Consider the following 11,259-nt stretch of genomic DNA (forward strand, 5'->3'; position numbering starts at 1 on the left):
AAATAATGATGTAATCCATCTCAAGTGAGGCTATTTACACATAATAGGGGCCTTGAAGTGGCCTGTAGTAGCATGCTGCTGTAATTACAACCCTTCCTTCAGCTGGGCAGCCATACAAGCACTATCCCTCCGCCAGATGTGTACCTTTGCACACGCGTGTGAGTCACTGAAGATGGATGGCAGTATGGGTAGAAAAAACACAACACAAGACAAACTCAAGACCGGGCCTCTCCAGCATCAAAGCCAACAGCACAGGAACCAAAACTGGGGAAACGAAACTGGGGAGAGTGCATTTAAAGGCAAAGGGCAATTAAAACTGAGAACAGGAAGCACATTACAGCAAGGGCTGTGGGAGTTTGGAACAAGCCACTTAGCCTTGCTTTGGAAGCCAATACCCTGCATTCATTCAGGAAACAACCGGAACCTCAGTTTAATTAGCTACCAGCAACCAAACAGACAAGATGGTCTGAATGGCCTCTGCTCATTTGTAACTGTTTTTATGCTCTTCTGTTCTTAATGAGGAATCAGTCTGTCCAGCAGTGCCACCTGTTGGGGTTGTTAAGCCCTGACACTGGAAGCTGTTGTGTCTGCTGCTCCCACTGCAGATGGGAAGTTCAGAAACAAGCACCTGGTCTGGTAACAAAGTGAATGTGAGCATGTGTTGTTTGTTCATCCTACACCAGTGAGGAAATGCAGTGGGGATTCAAGGTGAATTTGACACTGAACTGCAGAGGGAAAGAAAGACTTGAGAACTCTTAATAGTAATAAGGAATAGCAACCAGTAAGCAATCTACAATGAAAATGTCAAAGATTCTTGCTCCAGTGCATAAGTGAATCCTTATCATTCTGACAGTAATCTCAAAATATTAAATCTGTAACTCTATACAAAATATTTATTTTTATTTGGAGATGGAAAAAGATAGCAACATGTTTTGTATTGAATTAAAAATCTGCCCACCTTTCTGAAAGATTTCTGCCCACCTTTCTGAAAATTCCAGTTGGGCTGGTACAGTATGTGATTATTACCTTAAAGTTTATAGCAAAGCCCCGTGTGTGATGAAACAAATTACATTTCATGACGTAAAATAGATCTAAAACAAATTAGAAGGGGAAATGACAATGTCGTGGATATAACTATTACTGCATCATCAAGACAGAGTTACGTGAGGTTCTCACTGTATTGGCTGCAACAGGAGAAGCTCCGCGCAGTAATGCGAAGCCAAGGTTAGTGAGTGGCACTGGAAAACACAAAAGCAGGCAGAATGTTGAGAGAAGGCCTGTGGCCCCTGAAGTCAACCTGTAATTCAAATGAAGGAAAATCCTGTGAGAGTTAACATGAGCATTGCTCCTTCTCGGAAAGCCGGGTACCCTTGACAGAGTTTACCAAATGCTGAGTGAGGTGAGGATGCCAAGCTTGTGTCACTTCTGACGTGGGGCTGGATCGAAGTTCTGTTCCCTGGAGATGTGAGACAGGCCATCGCCTGCAGAGCCAGTCACTCGTGTACAAGGGTGAAAATGGTGAAGATACCCACTAGCTCAGCTGTGGCTAGAGGTGTGGCCACAGACACATGGTTAGGTCCTGAATTGTTAGAGTTTTTGCAAGTCATGAATCATTGTTGAAGGATTTCTGCTCTTCTCCTTCAAAGTCCCTTTTCTAGGTTCACTCTCGCTCCAGTGAAAAAAACAAATGCTGATGCGATTTTAGAGTGACAGAAGAGATATAACATTTCCAAAGAGGTTCAAGCCAATGAGCTAACTAAAATAAGAATAACCCCGGGAGCTGCTAAAATTCAGGTTCATATCAAAATGACTTAATTATGTCCAAGGTCCATTACCGAATAATGACATTTGTGATTACAGGGGGGTTTTCTGAATCTTTGACTAAGCAAAAAAATTATCGCTATTTATGTGCAGAAGATAAGATCACCTTATTGGTCGTATACAATTTCTTGCATTAGGAATTTGTCTTTTCGCAGACCCCAGCTTGCTCTCCATGAGACACACAGACAGGGGGAGAAGCTTGGGGTCAGAGCGCAGGGTCAGCCATTTATACAGCACCCCTGGAGCAGTTGGGGTTAAGGGCCTTGTTCAGGAGCCCAACGGAGTAGGATTCCTCTGCCGGCTGCGGGATAAGAATGTCATGGCAGCCGGTTTTGACTCCCATGGAGTGCGTTATTAAAGACCCTATGTGGACGGTATAATCCGTAAAAGACAATGGAGGAAGGTACAACGGGGTTGGGATGGGTGGACAAGACAGGGAGCAGTGGCTGTATTGAGCAGGTGCATCCAAGTCCAAGGAAATCCAAAAGGGAAGTCGGGGCGCAGTCTGTACTCCAAGATCCGCGAGATCCATCCAAGACAAACGGTTAAAAAGGGGAATCGGGTCGGAACCGGCACAGAAACAGGAACTAAAACCATAACAGGACCATGTGCTCTGAATCCCAGACCCAGGTGGTCAGGACGCCGTGGAAGAGGCCTGCCTTCAGAGAACCCGGAAAATAGGCCAGCCTTGTGGTGTCCATCTTCCAATACTGAGCCCCGAACTGCAGAGACGCCAGGCTTTTAACCAGAAACCAGATGAGACGCACCAGGAAATAATAGAAATTAATCATAACCGAAAGGGGTAGGAGCACCCTCTAGAGGAGGGATGTGGAACATAACAACAAACTGACAACCTTCCAGCCACAGGCACAGATCCTGAGGCACAGATCCCGAGCCACAGAACCACCGCTCTGCCCCCCAAAAAATCAGGGGAGAGCGCGAACGCAGTCCCCCTCTAGCAGCAATGCTGCAGTCGAGATTCCCACACTGGGGGAGTTCGCAGGGCTCAGCACAGCCGGAGTGCAGTGGCTGAGCTTCGCCCCGGGCGCACCACCTGCGTGATCATGGTGTCGCCCCTGCCAGGTAAGCATGTGTTCTTACTTCAGTGTTTTCAGATGGAGACAGAAGAAAGACAATCTTGGTTTGAAAGGTTGTGAAATTAGTAAAAGAATGATTTTTTTTACCTGTGATGGTCTCTTCTGTTTTATCTGATAGGAGTTAAATCAAGAAGACTTGGTGTAAACACAAACCACCATTGCATGATATGAATACAAACTGATGTAAATGTGTGAAGCAAGACCTCGATGGAGTTATTCAGAAAATACTACCAACCAGATGAGCTGACTGAGCTGTGTAGACTCCTCTTAATTTAAACCTGACTTACAGTATGTTTTTCTATGATGCTGGTTATAATAACGAGTAAAGGAGAGAATGAGAAGAAGAACATTTGGCCCATCTTGCTTATTCGGATAGCTTTTTCTAATTGATTTCACAACCTCATTAAAATGGCTTTTGAAAAATCTCACTGAATTAGCTTCTGCTACAGTATTTGCAAACCGTGTAAAATCTCTTCCATGTTTCCCCTCTGGTTTTATTTTTTTGCTGAGGTTTACTTGTGGGAATTAATTCTAGTCAGGTCTTCTGTCTATAGGCATTATTCCAAGAGGAACAATCTTTTGGAATTACACCTGTAATGAAAAAAGGACTGTCTGGTATCTCCAGGTACTAACATCTTCCTGTAACAAGCCTGAACGGAGATCACAGTCAGGCAGCCATGTAGAGATCACAGGTAGACAGCATGCAGAGATCACAGTCAGGCAGCCATGTAGAGATCACAGGTAGACAGCACACAGAGATCACAGGTAGGCAGCCATGCAGAGATTGCAGGTAGACAGCACACAGAGATCACAGTCAGGCAGCCATGTAGAGATCACAGGTAGACAGCACACAGAGATCACAGTCAGGCAGCTATGCAGAGGTCACAGGTAGACAGCACACAGAGATCACAGTCAGGCAGCCATGCAGAGGTCACAGGTAGACAGCATGCAGAGATCACAGTCAGGCAGCCATGTAGAGATCACAGGTAGACAGCACGCAGAGATCACAGGTAGGCAGCCATGCAGAGATTGCAGGTAGACAGCACACAGAGATCACAGACAGGCAGCCATGCAGAGGCCACAGGTAGACAGCACACAGAGATCACAGTCAGGCAGCCATGCAGAGGTCACAGGTAGACAGCACACAGAGATCACAGGTAGGCAGCCATGCAGAGATTGCAGGTAGACAGCACACAGAGATCACAGTCAGGCAGCCATGTAGAAATCACATGTAGACAGCACACAGAGATCACAGTCAGGCAGCCATGCAGAGGTCACAGGTAGACAGCACACAGAGATCACAGTCAGGCTGTCATGCAGAGATTGCAGGTAGACAGCACACAGAGATCACAGTCAGGCAGCCATGTAGAGATCACAGGTAGACAGCACACAGAGATCACAGTCAGGCAGCCATGCAGAGGTCACAGGTAGACAGCACACAGAGATCACAGTCAGGCAGCCATGCAGAGGTCACAGGTAGACAGCACACAGAGATCACAGTCAGGCAGCCATGCAGAGGTCACAGGTAGACAGCACACAGAGATCACAGTCAGGCAGACATTCAGAGATCACAGGTAGGCAGCCATGCAGAGATCACAGGTAGGCAGCCATGCAGAGGTCACAGGTAGACAGCACACAGAGATCACAGTCAGGCTGTCATGCAGAGATTGCAGGTAGACAGCACACAGAGATCACAGTCAGGCAGTCATGCAGAGATCACAGGTAGACAGCACACAGAGATCACAGTCAGGCAGCCATGTAGAGATCACAGGTAGACAGCACACAGAGATCACAGCCAGGCTGTCATGCAGAGATTGCAGGTAGACAGCACACAGAGATCACAGTCAGGCAGCCATGCAGAGATCACAGTCAGGCAGCCATGCAGAGATTGCAGGTAGACAGCACGCAGAGATCACAGGTAGGCAGCCATGCAGAGATCACAGTCAGGCCGCCATGCAGAGATTGCAGGTAGACAGCACGCAGAGATCACAGGTAGGCAGCCATGCGGAGATTGCAGGTAGGAAGCCATGCGGAGATCGCAGGTAGGCAGCCATGCAGAGATCACAGGTAGACAGCACACAGAGATCACAGTCAGGCAGCCATACCGAGATTGCAGCCAGGCAGTCATGTAGGGATCACAGGTAGACAGCACACAGAGATTACAGTCAGGCAGACATTCAGAGATCACAGGTAGGCAGCCATGCAGAGATCACAGGTAGGCAGCCATGCAGAGGTCACAGGTAGGCAGCCATGCAGGGATCACAGGTAGACAGCACACAGAGATCACAGTCAGGCAGTCATTCAGAGATTGCAGGTAGGCAGGAATGCAGCTGAGGTGGAATAAGAGTAAGCACCAGGAAAAATTAAGCAGGAGAGAGGTCCAAATGCTGGAGAAAGTTCAACAAGGTTGGGCAATCCAGGTTGTTTCCAGGAAGATACAACAAAACACGAAGAAGACCTTGGTCAAGGAAACTAGCAAGAGCAAGGCCTGGGAAAAATTCAAAACATGGGAGATATTCGGAACACAAGGGGAAACAAATGCTGAGTCAGAAAAGAAACCCTAAGAATGAACTTATCTTGTGTAAATTGCACTTGGATCCTTGAATGTTAGATAGGACTTTCAAATTCTAATGCTCACATGCTGTATAAAGCATCGAATGCTCTAACATCTTTAAGACTTACTGTGTGAATATAGCCCAGCTCTTAACTGTACAGCACCTGATTCTGACCTTCTTACCCAACAGGGGGTGACAGAGCTCTCTCATGTCTTTAGAACACATTGATGAAATCCACAGAGACTCGGTGGCATTGCCATTTTTAAACCACACGGAAAGACCTATATTAGTATTCAAGCTTTTAATTTGTAATCCAGTCTTATTATTGGTGTCACAAAATGAATTTACCTTTTTTATTCTTTTGGAATCTGTTGTGTATTGGGTATGCTACTGATATAAGACCATAAGAATGGTTACAGACAAGAGGAGGCTAACCATTTGGGAAGTGAAGTGTACAGTGCTTTGAGTTTCTTGAAAACTGGTTATATATAAAATTCTATAATAACCTCCTCTTATTTATATATTCTATACAAACATGGAAGAAACAAACCTAGTGAGAAAAAGAATATTGTATGTAATATTATAAATTGTTATATATTGTGCTTGGAAGTAAAAAGCTACTGTATGTAGTCCTTAAGATTAAAAGGATTTTAGAACATTATTATATAATTACAACCCCTCATCAAGCCCTTGGATTGTTTCCACTTCTTTATGTCAGCAACATTAACAACTATTTGAGAGACAAACTAAAAATACACAGTACATGATTTCTATTGACAAACAAGTCAACAGTATTTCTTTGCACTGGACATATTGCTTCTTTGATTGCTTTGATCTGGGGATCTGTTCAATAAATGTATTTCCTTGGATCAATTACTTGTCATCTGAGGGGTGGAGGGAGGGACATGTATTTGCACAAAGAGTTGTGGGTGCCCAGTGATGTCACTGCAGCTGATACTTTGGTATTTGTTCACAATCTGGTATTTTTGATGAGATCCTCAAATCAATTAGACACTTGCAGCCAATCAAGTTAGATGGACTGAATGTAATTGTCTTGTTTTTATCCTTCTTGTAGTCTTATGCTCGCATGGTTATCTTTTATGTTCATACTGTAGTTAATTCTATTTTAAGCTTTGATATTCTGTATAAAATACTTCAGCTACCGCAATGCCACAGATTGCTTTCATTAAACCAACTTGAGGAACATATATGTTGTACTACCAAATACTGTAAGAAGCAGAAATTTTCTTTTCATTTTTGACATGCCTGATGCTAGTACTAGGAGCTGTTGTGCCATCAAGCTTTTTAAAAAGCTCCCCTACACCCTCATTGAACTCAGAAAATGATTTAACCAAAACTAAAAACACTTCAAGGTGACAAGGAAAACACATTTGAAGAAGAACCTCTTTTTCTGAAAAGAAAAACACTGATGACGCACCCAGCCTCCTGGAAAGTAAACACTCTTTGAGGGGGTTTATAGCTCCTCCCATCTCATCTAGACCCACCCCACCTTGGTCTCATCACTGAACAGCATTCTTCACAATTTGGATAAGCATAGTATGCAGGTGAATGTCTTTGAGCTTTCAGCACCATGGATAGCTCTCAGACATGTAGAAAAGGGACTCTATGCAGTGCTTCTTACTTCTGAAAGAGAATACTACATTTTTCTCAGTTGACTTGATGAATAACGTAGGGCTTAATCCTTTCTCTGTTTTGAAATTCCACTTATCAGGAACAGGTTTTAAGTTTCCTCACTAGGCTAATACTGTTTGAGGAAATACATGTGAAAAGTTTCAGACTATTGCAGTTTTCACATTTTAATGCTTGCAGACATGACAATCTGAAGGAGCAATTAATGTTTGCTACTGTATATACTCAAACTGCTCCACACATTGAAAGCAAAACTACAAACAAGAAAAAAGCAAACAGATAATTAATATTAAAGAAAAATTAAAAACATGATATTATTGCATACGTATTAAAACTCATTGCTGTGGCAAACCATAATTAATTTAGGTGCACAAAATTACCTTAATGAGCAACACAATCAGTTCAGTGGCCCCCATCTGTGTGCAATAATAGTGGTTCACATGATTTTCGATGATGAAATCTGAGTATCTCTACAAGGTCCTCTGCAAGTCAGTTAGTGAATTTCAAGCAAAGATTCAATAAGGGTAAAAGACACAGTTCAACAAAAACATTCTTAATGTTAATCAAGACTCTTAATATCTTTTTGAGTATGGTGACACTGACCATTAAGGAGGGGAAGGAACCGAGACACTACCTATGTCAGACTGTCCCACCAACCCGAGCAGCCAGGAAAGGAGGAAACTGGGGAGGGATGTCACCTTAAGGCCAACATCAGCACTGATAGAGCTACAGAGTTGAGTGGCTGAGATTGGAAATGTGTCCAATGATCTCAATGCAAAGTGAACACAGTGCATTACATAGTCAACACCATCCCTACTGTTAAACACCATGGCGGCAGCTCTGTTTTCCATCGGCAGGGACTGGGAAGCCTGTCAAGACTGATGGGAACAACATAGATGGAGAAAAGTACTGGAAAATTATAAAGGAAAACCTGCTACACTGGGACAAAAGTTCGCAAACCCAAAGCACAAGGCCAAAGCTCCACTGGAGTGGATTAACAAAAAGAAAGTCTCAGTCAAACTTGAATCCTATTAGGAATATGTGCAAACACTTGAAAATTGACTGCTCAAGGTTAATAATAATAATAATTCCTTACACTTACATAGCATTTTTCTGGACACCCCACTCAAAGTGCTTAACAAGTAATGGGGACTCCCCTCCACCACCACCAGTGTGCATGGAGATTATTAGGAGGCCATGATTGGTAAGGGCCAATGGGAAATTTGGCCAGGATGACGGGGTTACACTCCTACTCTTTTCAGTAGGTGGGGCTGCACACTGGTGGTGGTAGAGGGGATCCCCATTACCTGTTAAGCCCTTTGAGTGGAATGTCCAGAAAAGCGCTATATAAGAGTAAGCAATTATTATTATTATTATTATTATTATTATTATTATTATTAATATTAAGAGTTGCTGTAACAGATGCCTAACATGCCTTCCATCAAATATTGAATTTGTGGGTTGGAATGGTTACGTGATCAACACATTTCTTCTCATTAGGTTTTGCTGTCATGTACTGTGACTGATCTTACTCTTTGAAGTCTTCAGTTTTAATATTCAGATTCTGAATAAAAGATGAAGTTTAAAAAAATATGTGTCTGCACCTTTGCGTAATTTCAAAAATGAGACACCATAGGAAGGGACTGGGGTGCAAGACAGGATACCCTCTGGACAGAACACCAGTCTAAACACAGACACACTCACACCAGGGCCAATTTCCCCAGAAGCCAAATAACCTACCAGCCTGTCTTTGCACTCTGGGAGGAAACTGGAGCAGCCAGACGAAACCCACACAAACACTGGGGAACATACAAACTCCACACAGACAGCACCCAGGTCCAGAATCAAACCCGGGGCCCCAGTGTGGACCACTGCACTGCCTTGCCTCCCCCTTTCCCACATTGTACACGACTAATGAAATTCCACACAAGGAGAACCTTAATTTTCCCCAGGAGGTGTCCCATCCAGGTACTGACCAGAATCACACCTGCTGAGCTTCAGTGGGCTGACAGTTGTGAGTTGCAGAGTGATATGGCTACTGGCACAGACCACACAAATACTGTACCACACAAAGGAGATGTTTCTGAAGCTTTTAGATCTCAAAGAATATGCCACTTTGCTTATAAAAATGTCATTTGCATTGCTAGGACATTCTCTCATCATCTGTTTGTCAGGAGTTTCTATCTTTTTGTTCCTCCCTTGACAGTAGGACATGCTGTACCAACAAGCATGTAGGGAAACTGAATAGCTCTTGCTGTTTCACAAACCCGAGAGGGGAGAATTGTCAAATGAGACTTCTAATTCAGCTTTTTGTGGGTATAAAGTCAAATTTAGCAGCCACAGTTCATAACTTTATTCATATAACAGGCAAGAGCTATCTTATACATATTTCCATATTTTTAGAGACTTCATGGTTTTTAGTGACTGCACAATGCTGAAAGTTTTTTTTTGTTAGATACAGGGGATTGAAACTTTTGGAAGACAATATGTATTTTCACTCCTAATTATTAATTCTGTGGTGATTATCATATAACCCATGTCTGCACGATGTAATGACAGTTTGTGAAATGCTTGCACAAAATGTTCACACTTATGCTTATCTTTGCATCCCTTGTTAACACCTAAGTGTGACATGACAAACTTCTGGTGAGCTTGCACATGCAAAGGTGAAGTTTTCATGCATTTAGGCCACAGAGGTTTTCAGTTTAAATCACCCAGCAAAGCACTGTGAACACATGGATGAATATACTCTGAGGATGGTGCTGGCAGACCAGAAAGGTTGCAAGGTGAAGTCACTAGGGCACTGAGAATCCTTCCGGCAGCCATCACTAGTCTCCAGGAGGCTCTATTAACTGGCAAGAAGCAGCCTGGATTCATCCAGATCCAGTCAACAGAAGGTAACCTTGCAGGGACCACCTGAGGGATCAGACAACTCCGAACTACCAGTATCTGAAAGCGGGTGCACCAAGGTTAGTGTCAGTGACCTTCACCAACATGGGCAAAAACCCACAGGATATTGGCAAAGAGAGGTGTATCTGTAATGAATCCCAGGTTTGTTTGTTCTTCGGTCATGGAATGACTGTCACGACTGTAGTCCCTCCCCTTTACGGGCGCTCCGGCCCTTTCACTTCGGACTTGATTTTGTGCACCTGTCCCCTGTTTCAGCCTGTTCCCAGTCCACCTTAAAAGCCAGACGCCCACTCGCACCAGGTGAGTCCAGGACCTGGAAGCGCCTGGTCCAGTTAAGGTTTTAAGTTTCTGTTCCCGTTCCCCCTGCCAGTTCCGACCCGGTTCCCTGTTTTTAATCCCCTTTTGTCTTTGTCTCGGATGGACCACCCTGTTTTGGACTTTTGCCTTCATTTGGATTCCCCCTTGGATTTTCTCCTGGATTGTTTGCCTCGGCCACACCTCCCTGGAACACCAGCGCACCAAGGACACGCCCCCTGTTTTCATCCCTGTCTCCTGCGTGACTTTTTCCCCCCTGTTTCTTCGCTTTTCCCTTGATCGTGTCGTCCACATAGGGTCCGGAAAGAACCGTTCGTTACAATGACAATGAAAACAGCAGTGGAAGCCTTTGTAAGTTTCACTGAGGCCTTTGTAAGTGACCACTATTTTGGTGGCAGCAGTGTAACTGAACAAGTGTTCACTGATGTTGCAGTTAGGATCTGGGCTTGTTTTCAGTAGCAATTTCACTGCACAGTATTATGCTGACAATGTGAGACCTGTGCTTTGACCATAATTACAGCATCACCAATGTCAACATCATCTCGCAGACCTGCAGAGTGATAATGCTCTTCCCCAGACAGCAAGACCTAATGGTTATAGACTGTTGTTTTGACCCACCACAGCTGTAGTTGTTCAAGCCTTAAATGCACCCTTTGACACATGTTTTGACATCACAAAAAAGTTTACAAATAACCATATCATATCCAGAGAGTTTATCCCAGTAAGCAACGGGCACAAGTTGGGGCACCCTAGTCCTGACACCAGTCCATCACAGGGCACACACAGACACACACACACACACTCACAGCAGGGCCAATCAATCAATGTACCCGTTTGTCTTTGGACAGTGGGAGGACACCAGAGTACCTGGAGGAAACCCACACAAACACGGTAAGAACATATAAACACCA

General features: G+C 44.1%; 1 non-coding gene across 1 annotated transcript; it reads right to left on the bottom strand.

The window, feature by feature from the left end:
• Nucleotides 1–2,748: 2,748 nt before the first annotated feature.
• On the bottom strand, nucleotides 2,749–2,912 carry LOC148842020 (U1 spliceosomal RNA). Its single transcript, XR_016091684.1, has one exon. It is a non-coding gene; the product is annotated as a U1 spliceosomal RNA (small nuclear RNA).
• Between the last annotated feature and the right edge of the window lie 8,347 nt (nucleotides 2,913–11,259).

Source organism: Atractosteus spatula, chromosome 1, assembly GCF_055471065.1.
Source record: "Atractosteus spatula isolate fAtrSpa1 chromosome 1, fAtrSpa1.hap1, whole genome shotgun sequence".
NCBI lineage: Eukaryota > Metazoa > Chordata > Actinopteri > Semionotiformes > Lepisosteidae > Atractosteus > Atractosteus spatula.